This window comes from Strigops habroptila, chromosome 11 (assembly GCF_004027225.2).
Source record: "Strigops habroptila isolate Jane chromosome 11, bStrHab1.2.pri, whole genome shotgun sequence".
In the NCBI taxonomy this organism is placed as follows: Eukaryota; Metazoa; Chordata; class Aves; order Psittaciformes; family Psittacidae; genus Strigops; species Strigops habroptila.
The window spans coordinates 29,743,332-29,760,901 of record NC_046360.1 but is presented as its reverse complement, the minus strand read 5'-3'; positions in this window follow the sequence as shown (position 1 = coordinate 29,760,901).

Below are 17,570 nucleotides of genomic sequence, written 5' to 3'. Positions count from 1 at the left end.
GGAGGTCTGACAATATTTAAAAGGGTCTCTTTGGATACAAAACATCTCTAAAATTGTTTTCAGATCAGCAGGATTTTGCCTCTCATGTTTGCTTTTATATCATTAAGTTCTTTTGAAATATTTACTGTGTTTTGGAGTGATTAAACAAAAGGATTTTGTTTGAGGCTGTTTTTCTCTTCAGAGCACTGTGTTATTAAAGCTGCTTGTGTAAGGCCAGACGTTGCCATTGAGCAAGGCAGTGCAGAGCTCAGTTCGCCACGCAGAGCCGTTACACATTGCACCTCCACCCCAAAGTGCTCTAAGGTGAGCATGAAGCAGAGTAGCTGACTCTTGGGTGTGTGCTTTAAACGATGGTTCATCCTTGTAGTTTAAAAAGGACTCAGCTACATTTTTCACCCCTCTGGAAAGGAAGGCTGCAATGCCTTCCCATAACTATAGCCTTCAAAGTTTACATAATGTGAAGCAGTATTAGCAAAGCCAGTGTGATGTCAACACTATAATCTTGTTGGGGTTTAAATTTTCATATTTTCTGGTGTTCTGATGCTTGAAAATAGGCACTTAATGACTCTGTGGGAGTGTTAGGGGGACTCTGGGTGAAATGTTTATCCTAAGCTGACTGTTTGATGGTAGCTCTGCTATGAATTGCCCAAGCACAGGGGAGTACTATGGTCTCTGCCCACTAGACAGTGATCTCAGAAAGACTGTCTGTCCACAACTGGAGAGGTCGATTGCTTTTGGCTATTGAGATTCAGTCTATCACAAGGGAACTGGTCAGTGAGAGAGCATCGCTGGTGTAGTGTGTGTGTCTCTTTCTCATGGCATCAGTGCTGTGAAAAGCTCCTAGGAAGTTACACATCTCTGAGTATGTTTATGTGAGTTGGATACACGCAGTCCTTATAAATACTTGTTCCATACTTGTGCAACACTTACATTTTTAGCCGAAGCAAGACGTTTGTTCTTTTCACACAGAATTTTCAAGGCCTGCAGTGAAGGTGCAGATTGCTGTAATCTGTTTTGCTAAACAAGACATGTCTGCTGCAGAGTAAGATGCAGTTAGAAAGTGAATACACCCTAATATTTGCTGCACCAGCAGTTGTGACCAGCCATCCGCCAAGGGCTGCCCTCCAGCTCCTCCACAGATTTGAAATTCAAATCACTTGGATGGCCCTTGCTGCTGTTATTCATCCCAAAACCTCAAAACCCCCAATCCGCATCTATCCATCTTTGAAATGATGAAGGGTGTATTGGTCTGGGAAGGGGAAAGAAATATACCCTGAAATAGCCCTGAAGGGAGTTGTTAGGTGCAGAGCCAGGGTAGAGCCAGGATATTTGCTGCTCACTCTCTGTCCTCAGCTCACCTCCCATGGAGGGCTCTGAGCGTCAGTGACAGGCAATGGCAACATGTTTTCGAAATGGCTGGGTTTTGCTGCATTGCCATTCCTGGGCCTAGTTACTGTGGCTCACCAGATGATCTGCTATGGAGAGACATGGGTTCTCCTATAAAGAATTAAGAAGTTTGTGTAGCTACAGCTGAACACGCTTGCTGGCCTATGCCAGATGCAAAAAGATATTTAAAAGCATGAGACTTATGCATTGAAATTGGGCCTAACTGTTGCTTTGGGTCTTTAAAAATTTGACCTGAGTTTCTAAGGCACTTGGGCATTATTGAAGACATTCCCTTGGAGATGTATGAATTCTATTTCTGGCCAGCTTTGTATTTAATTATCAGATGGTGGTTGGAACATATATTACCGTGACCTGGAAAAAGAGAATTACATTAAGTAATGATAGGGGCACTGGGGCTATTTTTCTTGCTGTATGCCAGAAGGTGTTTGAATAAATTGACAGCATATTTTCTTATTGTTCTTCATCTTAATTTATTTCCATTCTTGAACTTTCCCCCTTTGGAGAATCCAGTTACAGTTTTTTTCCTCCAGAGCTGTACATGGAGAGCCAGCTTTCTATGAGTGGTCTCTAAACATATGTCAGCATATTGAATCACTGTTTTTTTCCATTTGTGTGCAACAGATAAGACAAATAGAGCTTACTCTGAAACACTAAATTTTGGAAAGAGAAGGGGAACAAATTTAGGACAAAGACCACCCGAGATATTTTCAAGTTCAAGATTCCAATGAAAACAAATACAACAAAAATTATGTGCTTCTGATTAGTTACATGTATTAGCTGGTATTGTTCCTCTTTCCAAGCCGAATGATTTATTGTTTTATCCCACACAATGGTAAATGTAAATTGGAGATGTGTAAAATTACATTCGACTGCAGCGCACAATATGTATGCAGTTGTAAGCAAAGTTTAGCCCCATATGTTCTGTACATTAGGGGTACATAGTTACAGTGTTATGGCATGAAATGCCAGCTGTTAGGCCATGATATGAATGATTTGCAGATTGAGAGCTATCAAATGTATGTATCTCTGACAACTGAATAATGAACATATTGAAAAGATTGTGACATTAGTAGACCAGCTGTAGGGTGCCCAACTGCTCAGTTTTCCTTTTTGCTGCATAATAAAAGCGAGTTATATTCCTGACTTCAGAAAGAATAGGGTCGGATCCGCAAAGTAAAGAAAACTTTGGGGGATGGGGGGTTAGGCACCAAAATGCAGAGTGGGACCCTTAAGTCTCCTCCTGCCCACCTGAACAATCCGGGGTTGAAAGGGTGATCAATGCCAGTTCTCTTCCCACAGTGTGTGTTGGGAAGGGGAGATAAGGCAGCTCTGAGAACAGCTTGGCCAAGATAAGCATTATGTTGCTTGGTTTGGGAATCCAGATTGGCCTTAGGATATAGGGAACTTTGCCTATAGGAGTTAGGATGTAGCCTAGTTCATGAGAGGCTTCAGCCAGTTCCCACTGGAGTGAAACTGGGGCTCTGCTGTGTGAAACAGACTTTCACACGCTACTTGGAGCCATTCGGAAAGGAAGAGGGCACATAGAAAAGTGAAATTCATTGCTCAGTATGCAGCTGTCATATCATATGCTTTTAGTTTAACTTCATTTTTCTTCCATATTTTAACACAAAACACTGTGACCACAATGGAGGCAGTCGTCTTGTACCACCTACTCTTCTCTTTGTTTAACACTGAACATCAGGATTTCCTGGTCGGGTGTTACTGTATGTGTGCATGCATACATACACATACACATGTACCCGTGTGTGTACGTTTGTCAGTGGTAGCTGAACAAGTCCTGCTATTACAACACTGCTGCACACTTGCATTTATGCAGAACGTTTACTGGTTGATGACAGTTTTCAAAACATTTCTCTTTCCCACGTATTGGATTTGTGCTGTATTTATTTATTTATTATATAATTTGTGCCTCTTCCAATTCATTCCGTCTCATGTTTTCCTTATCGGTGTCAGTTGTAGTCAATTACTTGCGTAAAAAGATTGAGAACCTAATTTATGGCATGATGACATACAGTAGATACACTGCTCGCATTAGAACCTGATGAAACCTCTCTATTCGTCTTCTCACTGTGCCAAGTCAAGTCACAGAGGGTAGACCTTTGATGAAGAAAGCATATTTTCTTACTTAGCTCCATTCCTAACTAGCTCAACTTCTAGAAATAACATTGGTTGGCCAATGAAAACACTTCTTTGATAGTGGTAGGAATTTAAGATAAAAAGCAGCTGGGTAAGTTTTTTTAGACAAAAGGAAACAACTTTGAACTCTGCAGACAATGTAGTTTAAACCCAAACAGATGTGGTTTAATCTTGGTTTTGATCCTCTTGTAGATTTTCTTTTAAAATGCATACATGTGCACAGAAATGATGACTTTCAGATGTCTCCACATAATTTGTTAGAGTATCACCTTGGTGCATAAATCTTCTGTGCCAAATACTTCACGTCTTTGAACATGGACTGAAAGGTACCAGAGAGAATTTATGTTGTTCGTTTGGTGCTATCCTGCAACTGTGTAATACGAATGTAAAGTCTGTAAAATGAGAAACTCAGATGTGTTTTTCTGGTTCCCGATAAATCTTTTTACCGTGAGGGCCTAAAGTAACTCTAAGACAGAAAAAAACATATCAGACTTATTTTAAATTAGCAAACCCCTTTGATCTGAGCCCAGCCCTGCCTTACTTTGATAGCTATTAGTTACATCTGGCATTTTCATATGCTGATTTCCCTCTCCTTTCCCCATATATTAATAGAAGTGGAAGTAAACACATAAACAAACTTCTTTTCAATAGATAATCAACTTTTGATATAAATGTGGTAGTGACACTGTCTTTCAGCATATGTTCCAATCACCATTAAACTTCAAAGCACTGTGCAATCAAGACCTGCTTCTTTCCTACAGCCAAATCAGAGGATTGAATACAGGAGGGCTGGCTACAGATGTGACTGCACAGATGTGAGCATCTCTTTCTGCCCATCCCCTTTCCTTACTAAAATCAGGGACGTGGGATGGAAAAGATTCAGAGCTGCAGCAGGAAAAGACCAGGAAGCAACCAGCATAAGAAACAACCTCTTTTCTGCTTGGCAGAAGTGAAGAGCACTCTGAAAAAAATTATGATATGTTGCTACCATGAACGAAAGCTGAAGCAAGTCCCACCAATAGCTGGGAAGAGGAGTAACTTACAGGCATTTTTGCAAAGGGTACATACTTTTAGCAAGTCTCATATTTAGCCCCTGGGTCTCAAAAATATTTAGGTCTTTCACACACATTGAAACTAAGGGGAATTAGTCATTCAAATACCTTATTAGTATCTGAACCTTGCTGTGTTTTCCTAAGGTCTCTGTTTCTGGGATGAAGATGTTATATGACACTCAGCAAGGGAAAATTTTATTTTGCTTATCTTTAGGGTGGAAGGAAAAATGTTGAATATGTAATGGGAATGTGTCATAATGACAAACCGACAAACCAACAAACAGAAAACCCCACAAATTCATTATCTTAAAACAAACAACTTTTCTGATTTCTGGTCATTCTTTTGGGGAGGTTGATTTGTGATTTCAGAATAGAATGCAAATGCTGTGCGTTTCCCATGTCTTCATCATGTTGCAGTAAGTACTTCTACAGATGACCTTTACTGCAGAGCTCGAGGCTCGCCCTGTGCCTGGGATGTGTTGTGCCACCTTGTTGGCAGAGCTCTGAAATTAGCCAGGCTTTTCCTGCCTTACCTCCTCTAACACACTTGTTCCAAGTGCAGGGACCTGGAGGTAGGTCTTTTTAAAGCTAGAGATAAAGCCATCACATGATTTCTTACAAGATTAAAAACATAGCTCGCAATAGAATAAATACAGCCAGATATCCTGGCTTTTTACCATGACCTAAGCAACTGTTGTTTTAGCAGATAGCAGGAAACTATTAGTAACCCATTCTCAGTGCCTGGTGGAAAAAAGGGTAAAGCTGCTGTAGATCTAGCTCTTGAAGCTCATCTGGACTCATATGTTATTATCTGCCTTGCAAGAGGAGGCACCTGCTACTGCTCCATTTCTTTACAAATCTTCAGGATGGCAATGTATTTTGTCAATATTTCCTCTTTCTTCTTATTTATTTTTTTTCTCTATAAGTAGTAAGAGCTTATGGTATATAAATGGATTTCTTTTAAGTGACCTTTTAAAATGAATCCACTGGTCCTTTTTTCCAAAGATCTTTGCCTTATTTGCTACACAGGGTAGGGGTTACAACAGGAAATACTCGCCGTAGGGAGCTGACAGTCCAGGCAGCCCAATGGCACCCATTGCCTTCTGTGCACAGACATGGAAACACTTGGTGCATGGGATCCTGTGAGTGAAGTACTCCAGAGTCACGGAACAAGCTGATACTGCAGCTGTACTTTGTAAAGCACGGCCCTGTGTTGTGTGTGTGAGGCTGCCAAGTACCCCTGAGTCAGGAAGAGATGGGTCTCAAAAAGGACGTGGCTCTATGCCTCGTGTGCATGAAAAGCATTGTGTTTAAGAATCCTTATAGATTCAACCATCCTTTTACCTTCTGTGCCTGCAAATATGAGAGCAGACGTGCAAAGCGCTTAAGATTTGTTCTGGTTTCTGACTTACTGCTTACAGTCTCTGTTCACCCTGCACAGCAGCAGCGTGTCGTGTTAGGTGCTTTTCATAGCGTCTTCCAGAAGTGCCAAAACCCCAGTGAATATCATGCATCCCAAATGGCAGCATCGCACACCTGAGAGGCTACAGAGCTGTTGTGTGGGCCCCTCTGCTTGTGCTTTCATTTGAGCTCCATCACTCCACAAGCAGCACAGAACTGAAGTGTTATTTTGGCATCCCCAAGAAGGGTTGATTGACAGGCAGGTGGAAAAGGAGGCAGTAATGAATGGCAAGAGCAGTCATTTGCACAGATGACTACAGAAAACCCGTAATCAATTAATAATTTGCATGTTCAGAATAAAGATGAGTTGAGGGGTAAATTATTAGCTGCAGTCTAATAGCTCCAGCTAGATGATAGCAGATAATTTGCTATGCTTACATTAGCAAATACCTGAGGTAGTCAGCATACATCAAAATCCAAAACTGTTGCAGTGGAATCTGAAATGTACCTATTCAGCTTGAACAAAACTTCCCTATTGGCATGCCTTGTGAAGAAAAAGATCTTTTCCATTAAAGAAAGTTTTTACTGATTGTCTTTTATGAAAAGTTCTTGCTTTTGAGAAGATGGAAAAGCCAGAACCCTTCAGACTTCCTCCCACATCTCTGCTCCCCCAAAAGGCAAAATAAAAACCAATAGTATTTGAATTTTGATAAACCCCCTGGAATTTTCGAAGTGAGTACTTTAAACGTGCTGTTACATGTTTCATACATAGACATAGATGGTAAAGTGCCACTACACTTGACAGTTGCATCTGTGAGACATCCTGCCATACTCGTCTTAAAGTCTGGAATAAATCTTGTGTGGACATCAGTGAGACCATGCCTAGGCCTTTCATTTTATTAGAGGTGGTCGAGTTCTGAATGATCTGCAGCAATTGTTATCTAATAGCACAAACAGAACCAATGGGGGGTTTTTTATTAAAAGCTGTGTATAAATTGCAGGAAATGTAATTTTATGGCAAATATTCAAAGTCAATGAATATATTTTAGGTGAGTAAGGAAGAGGATTTCAAGTAATGTATTTTCTTTTTCTTTTTTTACATTTTCAGGGCAATTTCCCTTATTCTTCTAGTTTGGGGTAATTCAGTTTTGTGAGGCACACTTTATGTAAAAGCATAAAAATTGGGATTTATGAAGTAATCTGAAGCATTTAACTATTAAGCAGCTGCTGACTCTGTATGGCAACACTAAGTACATGAAGGGAGCCACTTGGTCAGTGTTATAAAAGACATGCTTATGACTTGTAATCCATGTATCACATCCACTTAAAATTGGTGCTTTAAAGCTTGTCTCCTTGTATGCAGGCAGCACCTACCTTGTGCATTGCATTCTTTGGTTTTGTAATGGTTACACAATGTTATGACAATGATACTCAGAGATGTTGGAACGGTTTGAGCGGCCAGATGGTGAGATTGATGAATAAAATCCTGGGACTGGGATGCAATCATCTAGTGCTTTTCTGATAACAAGTATTTATCCTGCAATGCTTTGCTTTTAATTCAGCTCTTCCTTGCCAGCTAATCAGAGCCAGCAGTACACGCTCTCTCTCCTATAAAGGGCATCAGGAATTGCATTTCATGGGTGAAAGTTTCTCTAGCAGAACTTTCCAGTCTCTGCCATGCCCTCAAGGAGCTTTGCTGCTACAATATGTGGCCCAGACATCCTGTTGTAGTCACCTTAGGATAATTCTTGGCTGCAATGAGAGCTGAGCTAGCCCTTACACTTCATAACTGGTTAAAAAGTGTGTGTGTGTATATATATACACAGATCAATTATGTATATATAAATATATATATTTATAATACATATAAATATATATATGCATCCTTATTTGCAGATGGATGGTTATGTTACTGAGCCAGAAGTCCAGATTCATCCTTTTCCTACTTTCAGTCTTTTTGAAAGACAGGAGCTTTAGCCCATCTCATTATCCATCATTTACAGACTTCTTAGGGATGCATTCTGGACAATGTTGGCATGGGTAAACTTGCTGCAGCCTGGGGGATGCAAGCCATATCAGGTCTGCTTATTTTTAAAGTTAGGTAGCTACTGTTTGTGTATAAAGTAAAGTTCCTCTACTTTCTTTTTATGGGATTGCTCTTGATTTGTATCACTGTTAGCCAAATGAGCTGAATGTCTCACATCACGTTGTCTTGCTGTTGTATGCTGGTTCGCATTGCCTTATACGACACATTTGGCCTGGGCATCATTCCCGCTGCTGGCTGACAGCACAGGGCACCTGGAAAACTGTCTCGCCAGGGTATTTGCAAGCACCGCCACCCCTGGGTGGCACAATGCTGGCACTGTGGGCTGCGGGCTCCTGCTGGGCTTCAATGAACGAACCCTGCAGGGGTTCGGCTGGGCCAGCGTCTGTTCCTGCTCCAGCGGATAGCTGCGGTGGGGCTGGAGTGTCTGTGTGTGTCCAGTACAGCTGCACTACTGGCAAAATGGGAGAGCAAGAGCAGTGTTACAGAAGCAGTACTTCCTGTGCTTAGGAGTCAGCTTGCAGCTGCAGGGATTTGTAAACTTGGAGGCCTTTGATGCTCATGGTGTAGAGTTAGAGAGCAAGTCTGAGATACCTGCTTGGTAATGGCCATGCATTTGCATGCTTCTCTGCGGTGCATTTTATGCTGTGTTTTAGATGTTTCTCTCTCCTTTATTTCCTACTTGTTAGTAAAAATTTTGACAGGAAGCTGTAAAAGAGGCTCAGGATGTACAATTTGGTTTTAGCTCAGATCTTTCTTATGATTCAGACAAGTTTGTAAGTTAAGTAAAATTTTAATAAGCTCTTAAGTGACTTAGGAGACAAAATGGTGTTCTGATAGTCACTGCGGCTGTTTTTAGGGTGTTAGCTTGTGCCATGTACTCACATTGCAATCAGCAACGCAGTCACTGTGAAACAATCATCCTTTTTCATGGGTGCTGTCACGGTGTATATGTGTGAGATACATTTCCCTGCTCTCTAATATTTAGTATTTAATGGTTTATTATCTTCCCAGATTGACAAGAAAAATGTCATACTCTGGAAATGTTTGCTCCAGATGTTAAAGCAGCTAAGTTTTATTGTTTTACTTTTAGTGATAACATTTGACACAATTTTATGTTGAGCTAAGGAATGCCAAGTAATTACTTGCTGCCATGGTGATAATATTTGTGAAAATGCTAATAATATTATAAATAATCCAATAGCCTTCATGATGTTTCTTTTTCTCTATGGAAACTATGGGATTTTTTTTCTATACTCAAATTCATTTTTCTCTAAGTATGTAGTCAGAATTGTTTGTCTGTGTATATACTGCTATGGGTCCTGGTTGATATTTTCAATAGCAGATGTTCCAGCACACATCTGGAGGTGCAGGTATGAACCCACTTACCACCTTTGCATTAAAGCAGTTGTTTCTGGAGCAACAACAGAGATCAATTTGGCTGTTTGAAACTTTGAACACATGACATACTTGGGATGTAGAAGTGCTGAGTGACAAAGATTTGGAGTCCCTTAGTCCACAATTGTCCCCTAGGCACAACATTTACATTCCAGTTCGGAGAGGCATGAGGAGCAAACAGAGAGGTGCGCTCATTTCTCTGCACTGAGAGGGCCAGAACAGCTCAGGACCCAGAATTAACTCAAAACCAGTAAAAGGTAGGGTTAAATATGTCACTTTTTCTTCAGCTGTGAGGAGAAGAGATTTGAGATGCAGCCCTGCAGCACTGGTCTCAGTTTCTGGTCTCCCAGCCTTGTGCCATAACCACTGGAAACTAACTGCCTAACTGCCTGACTCTGAGTAAGTTAATTCTATTGGTGACAGCATATTTTTTAAAAGTAGCAAAAGGTTAAATCATAAAGTGTTGGGACATCATCAAAGCTGATTCCAGGGGAAACAGAGGAGTCTAAATGCAGGGGGGTGAGAGTCACTGAGGAGCGTAAACCAGAGACAAGGCTTCTCACAGTAGCCCTGCCTCGCACCCAGCTGCTGACGTGGAAACTGTCACTTAACGTGAAGGAGCATCAAATCATGTTCATTAGGCTGGAGCATGAACTCAGAGAGGCAGTCCTCCCCTGAAAAAGCTCTTACTCCTCCTGTGATTAGTGAGTGTAATTACAAAATCTATGTTCACTGGAAGGAAACAGCTTTGGTCTATGCTCTGGTATGGATTAAACTGAAAACCAAAACATCATCGTGTTTTGACTAATTGCTGTTGAAATTTTTCAGCAAAATGTCAAAACTTGAAGCGAGGCCACATCCGAAAATTAAAGTACAGTAAGTACATGGCTGGTATTTAAAACAACATCAAATCGGATGGATAGATCTAAGGGAAAATAAATTGCCTGGGTTCCATAAAATGAAATTCAAGTTCACTATATTAAAAGACATGTGGACTGTATTTGGAAACATCCTATACAAAGGCCTGACAGCCGAAATGGGAAAGATGTGGCTGCAGATAAGCTCTCATGTTCAGCATAGAGCATAGATCATGGATCAAGCATGAAGAAGGAGAACTAAAGGCAGGATCAAGGGTTTGATAGACTTCAGTAGGTTTCAGGGAACTCACGGAGTATTTCTTCCCAAACTTGGTGAAGAAAGGGTTCCTGTCAGCCTCGGTGGACTTTAATTTAGGACTACACTGAAGAAGATTTATGGGAGAGATGGGTATAATTCTCAGATTCTGCTAATTCAGAGATTCCAGAGCTGACTGTCAGCAGAAGATACCTGGGCAACATTTTCTGGTTGTAATAGTGAGTCAGGCAGTTCAAACTCTTGAGTTTTGATTGCCAGCCCAAGTGGAGACACAGTAATTCCTCTTACTGGTCTGCGTAGATGGTATGTGGCGGTACGTACCGTAAACCAAAGCTCTGATTTTGGCTGGTCTCCCTGCAGATCAAGCTTTCAAAAGCTAATCAGGACCCTATAGATGAAGGCAGAAACCTAGTGTATTTGAAAATACATATCCTACTTGGGTACTAGATGGGTACCAAAGTTTATAGTGGGCAGTTTTATTGTACCTCATTAAAGACTAGTGAAACACAGCCCTAAGTATAACCAACAGTTTCATGTGAAACAATTGGAGGGAATTGTCCTGTGATTGACTGTCTGCTGGAGGCAGGGAAGGGCGTTTCAGATGGTGTCTTCTGCTGAAGGCTGGTCTCTGGGGGCTCTCTCTGTTAGCCCTTTGTTCACAGTCCTCTTCAATATCTCCCATGACGGCTGGTATTTTTCATTCCTTTGCTTTACACCTGTTTTGTGTTAACAACCAGCAAAAGCTGAAGCGTGACGAAGAGAATTTGTCATATTATTGTGGTTCTGACACAGCTGGGGTAGGATGCTGATCAATCATGTACGGGTGGTTGGCTCGTCAGGTAGCTCAGTCTGTGCACACAGATCTTGCTGCTGAAAGCGACTCAAAATCATCATTGATTTGCAGGTGGATTAAGGGACGTAAATAGCATTGCCTTGCTGAAAGCTGGAATGTGGCCCATTAGCAAACATGGTTGGATGGTTTCAGCGGGCTGCTTTCAATGTCTCTGTTCCCTTTGTTTTTATAACTTGAGGAAGGGAAGAGCATTTTGGGTACCACTTGGCACCTTCTTAGATTTAGGTCAAGAAGTGGGCACCGGTGTAAAACCAGTTTGCACTGGTCGCAGTATTTCCAAAGGAGGAGATTCCCAAACAAACAGAAGCAGTTCCTGCTGCTTGTTTTGTCCTTAAAAAGCGTATTTTCTTAAAGACTTCATTCGGTACTACTTGTCAGATAAGAACTGACCCTGCTCGTGCTGATGTTGCCTGCAAATTACATCATTTTAATAATTAATAGCATATACAGTAGTTGTGTTTCTCACAAATGAACTATTGTCTCTAGGTGACTGAAAAGCAAATAGGAAATGTAAGGGAAGGGCTCAATGCCACTTTAGTTTTATTTATAAGTCAGCAGAATTTCCATCTGATGTGAATTACATTGTATGCTTTATATGGTTTTGTTCTAAACTAGCAGCACTAAAAAAGTTTGGTTCTTGCAGATTCTTATCTTATTTTTCTGCACATGCATTGTAGTCTGCCATTTAATGAAGGAAACCTGGAAGGATTTAAAGGAAGTTGTTTAAGAGGGAAAAAATAACGTTCATGAGTTGTCTTCTGTCCTGCAGAGGAAATGGCAAATGCCAAGATTCCAGAGTAATTCTTAGAAGTAACTGATGAGCATCACAGCCTGCCTTGCAAATCAGTTCTGCAGCAACTGAAAATGGTGATACTGGGTTGGAGCAACAGGAATGGGAACTGCTGTAGTAAGGGACAGAACAGGTATTTGGAGGTTTTTGCTTTAGAAGCAGTGGTGTGCATTGAGCTGTGCTGCTGAATTTGAGTTACAGCTGAGTGTTTTGTTGCACCGTTTAAATTACATCAGTGGCACTTACCAAGTTTTAGTGTGTTTACCCATCTACGTGAACACTTGTACTTTGCAAGTGATAGACTTCTTAAACCTTTTTGTTGCTGTCTGTGTTCAAGTACTACATATTCTTCCTGGTACAAATCAAAAAGAGTGCTTAAAATCTTAAACACTTTATCATGTTCAGAATACAGTATTTCAGCAATTGATTCCGAGTTGGGAAAAACCTTGCAATGTTAATAACTGTCACAGAATAGAAAGGTCACGATGCCTTATGGAGAGCTGAAACCCCAGCACCGTGACCCCCGTAGCTGTGTGCCAAGCTCCTTGGGTACACTGGGGTTTCTGTGAGCTACTCCCCGTAGGGAGAGGTGCTGGGTGGTGGATCCTCAGGTCTGCCTGGCATGGGGACGTGCTCAGCTGGTGGGCACAATGAGCTGATCACCTGCAGGTGCTGGGGCTCCCACAGCTGCAGGGGATGATGAGGAGCCGGCCCAGCCACCACTGGGGTGTGAGCTGCTTGAGGGTTTCTTTGTCCTGCTGGAGGGTGCTGTGAAAGTGTAATGTTTATTTTTGCCTCCAATATGGCAAGCTTATTTTCTTCTTGGATGCTGCCTGCGTTCTGGGCCATGTGGCTGGGTGAGTACAAGGCTTTTGTGTGTGGTGGGTGCTGTGTACACAGGCTGCCTTGGGGTGGAATGTAGGTGCTGCTGTGAGAATGACCCGTGGCTTTGTTTTAAGAGGAAAAAGGCCTCAAATGGCTTCAAGTGTTAATTCTACTGTAAGCCTAGCTTTGATTCCAGTTGTGCAGAATATATTAATGCAGATCTGGGAAAGAGAAGCTTACTAATTAATGTTTAAGTACCTACCCCCACAAGTACTCCAAAATTGCTCTTTCAGCACAGATTAACTGAGTAATTCCAGGATTTGATATCTGAAGGCCTTCCAGCTCTAGTAGTAGTACTAGTAGGAGCGCTTTCCTTTCTTTCAGAGGTATTTAAAGGAGAAATTTCTGAGATTAGATTTGAGAGTCTCTTATTGGTACAGCCTGAAATCTGGCTGTTCTTGGTCTTTAGCCAATGCAGGTTTTTTGGGGGGGAAATACGTTTTCTGTTTGATGGAAACTACTGTTTTTCTCTGGGGAAAATGGGAATAATTTTCTTTTTATGCTGAACTGATCTGAAGTGTCTGAGCCCTAAATACAATCAGAAAGCATTTAACATCTAATCTCTGTAAAAACATAATTACCAGTTTTCGAGTAGTACTTCACGCTACCCAGGTGGATGGTGATGTAAATGGAAAGGACTGGTCCAAAAGAAGGGGGGATTTATTTAAAATAGTTTTAGACTTAGCACTGTTAAATATGGCTCCTCTGTCCCACTGCAGTGCTTGGGAGTGCTCACAGCTGGCTCGTTTGGAGGCAGTGTGGACAAGAAGGTCTTGTGTTCACTCTTGAATGATTTCTTGCCGCAGATGTGGACCCTAGAGAACTGGAGAGGAGCTGTAACTTGGTGTGGTTTTTCTGGAAAATCAAATTGTGTGACTGTAGATCATGCAATGGGGAAGTATTGAATAGTTTGTTTTGGACCAAAGGGTTTTCTCATCCTGTCCCAGCCTGTCTCATCCCCCCATGAGGCATGTTGGGGTGTGTAATCCCCCAAACGGCCCTTCTCCCTCCAACCCCATGCAACACAATTACTTGACATCAAATCTACAGGCTTCTCTCATCTCTTGCTGTGTCCCCTTCTCTCCTTCCATCCTCTTGCCACATGTTCTCCATGCAGCTGCAGAAGACCCTGCCAAGGGAGGGAGCAGTAATCCCTCTGGGTGGTGGGTCTGGAGCCAAAGGACCCTGGGGCTCTCGCTCAGGGGAGAGTCTTGATCAATGTTATTGCAGTTGGTTAAGGAAACAGGTCAGGTCTCGGTTCATGGGTTTGGAATTGTATTTGCAAGGAGCAGTATTTGGGTATGTTGTCTGTTACAATTACTAGTGTCATGTGGACAGATGATCTTCGGTGTGACCTTGAACTGTAGCCTGTTGGGAGGGAGCAGAATTCATCAAGAAATGTTTCACTTCTTGGAGGCAGTGCCTGGGTTTAGGACCAAAGGGGTTATGGAGGTGCAAGTATTTAACTGGAGTGTTCTCTGTAGAAGAGTGTGGGAGGATCCTAGAAGTGTGGACCACAGACTTCGCTTTTTCCTAAAGCTTAAGAGAATACAGGTTGTCATTATCACTTCTCAATCCTGAGTTGATAAGACTTGGAAAAAATATTACTAGCTAAAATGCATCTCTTTATCCAACACAAATGGCTTTTTCGGGATGACATGCAGAGCTCTTAGCAACACTGTGTATGTCTTGTTGGGAGAAATCTAAAGAACTGCATCTGGAAATCTGGACTATCCATCAGTGGAGGAAAAACCTATTCTTTGGTTTGCTGGTAGTTCTTGGATTTGATTGTTGCAAAGAGGAACAAGCAGTGCAAAACCTGCTTCTGCTTCTCCGCTTTTGGCTGAGAAGCAAGAGCTGTGGCATGCAAAGATTAGAGCGTGCAAATGTATTGAAATTGGAAAGATCCTTCTGTCCAGATCTGAAGAAGCATTTGGCTGCATTTAGCAATTTCTGCATGCCTTAGCATGACCACACAAGCTATTCTGTCATTTAAAGGCTGAGCATGGAGCCGGATCCTGCTGCTGCTGTAGCAGAAACAACGGGTGTTATAAACAGAAAAACACTGCTGTTATTCTGGTGGCCAACACCAATATAAACATGGGGGGTGTAAGCAAGAAGAAAATAAGGTACCAAGAAGCCTTTTCAGATTGAAATGCCACAGTATTGCCTGTTAGCTATGCTCTGTGTACAGCTAATGAGAACTCAGTCATGCCTACTTTCAGCCCAAGCACTGAGACAGGGATTGACAAGATGGCTGGAGCTCAGGTGTGCCACAGGCACAAGGAGCAGGGGAGGAGGGATGGAGGGAGGCAGTGCTGGTGTTGATGGCACCCAGCTGAGAGCAGCGGGGTGTGGGGGACGTGTTGTGGGTGTCAGGGCTCTGGAGGGGCGTGAAGTTTGGGAGGGGATTTCTGGCTTGTGTTTACAGCTTGCTGTGACATGCTGTTACGGGTGCTCTGCTCTGTGAGAACAGAGCACTGACAACTGTGTTATTCTGGCTCAAATATTGCTGATCCTAAGAGCTTCTTGGCATCGTTGGTGTTATTGCTGTTATTCTGTTATTTCCTCCCTGTGGCTCTGTGACAGCAGACTTTTGTCATACGCTCTTCAGTGTGGGAACCATCTTCTTGACTAGAGCAGTAGGGAGGGATGCACGCAGCGCTGCCACAGCAGGTATTCTGCTGTTTGCAGTCTCTCAAAAGCATGATATGTAATGCAGTAAGAGCTTAGAGGAAGTTTGGTAAAGGTGGAGGGGAGCTTTCCTCTTCCTTTGTTGTTGACCTCTATCAGGAAGCTCACAAGCACTTGGGCTAGGCTGGCTCCCTGGTATCTCCTGCGCAAGCTATGGCTTTTCCTTCAGGCCTCTCCCACCTGAAATGTGCTCTTTTCTAGGTCTGCTGTTTTCCTTGCACATGAAGGTGCTGACTCTTCCCAGTTTGTGTGCTGCTCTTCTCTTGCTTTGTTAGCTTTGTTCTCTTTTCAGTGCAAGAATCCTCTCGGTGTGAGAGGAGTTAACAGCAGCGTTGTACAACTGCCACGCAGTTTGGTTTCTTGTGTTATTGTTAAAGAGGAGACATTGGCTTGTAAATATTCATCTCTGAGGTATGATTATGCCTTAGACCACAGTGACTACAGACATCTTCCTGTAATATATTTTGTCAGGGCTGAGTTGATTAATGAAGCTGGAAGAATGAGAAGGAAAACTCTGGGCAACTCCTATGCTGCACTTAAAATATCTCATGTAAATTAATATTTATGAAACATGTCGTCTGCTTTAAATTTAGGCCCAGGGGAGAAAATATGCTGATACATATGAGTAGTCTGATTTCCTTCCCAAGCTCAGCATGACTCTGTGCCAGTAAAGGGCAGCAAGAAGCTTTGAACAGAGAAAATAGAACCTTAAGGTTTCTAGTTGTTGAATGAAAGAACCGGGCCGTGACAGAAATGACTGAAGGACGGACTATCAGCATCTCAAAAGCCCTTCAGCATTGCCTAATCCTGTCCTTTTAAGAAGTGCTGTGTTGATGTGATCAGTTCTTGAGGTAATGACTTTTTAATATATTTCGAGGAAACATGACCACCCTGATTAGCTGTAGTTTATTTTCGAAAGCAGTTATGATTACTGAAATGTTGTAATCTCTCAGTTCTGTGGCCAAGGGAGCGCAGGCCTGCTACAAAGCCATTAGTTTTAGCATTAGGCCTCAAATTCATTCTCATTTGAGGCAATTTGGCAACTGAACCAAGTGTGAGTATATTGATGCATATCATCCTAGTGGAATCAATGTCCTAGTAGCTTCAATGTAAAGACCATGAGATTTTATATCTGACACTGGCTGTTGGGCTGGGAAAGGGGATGCTGTGAGCACTAAAAAGCCCAAGGCACACCATTATGTCGGTGCTGGGACTGGGGTTGACGATCCTGCCTCTGCAGTGTCCCATTGTCCATCCCTGTTAGCTGTACTGGCTGATGTGTCCCTGCAGCTGTACAGCCTGAAAACCTGACCTGAAAAAAAACTGTTGGTTGGGTTTTCTTTGTTTTTTTCCCCTGGTTGGATCATTTTGGAGATCCTGTTTGCCATCAGAATTTATGTAAGAATTTCATGTAAGAATTCATGTGGGAGAAATCCCCTCAGAAGCTGTGTAATATATTTGTGGGGAAACCCATGGAGCAGCCTCTGTCTCAAGGAGAATGTTCTCTCTTAATTCCCTTGAGTCACTCTGCAAAAACTTTTCATTGAAGTGCCATCTAGCTACAAATACTGTTGAACTTTAGTTCTAAAAATGGCGCCTGCTTCGTTATTTGAAGATGTTTGCTACTGGTGTGATCAATATGAGCCGTACTTCTCATGAGCCTCCATGCTCTGCAGTTCTGAGCGTGGTGCTGGGTGTGTATTTCATTGTCAATCTCCTTTAACTCATTTTGTGTTCTCCAGCATTAATCTTGTT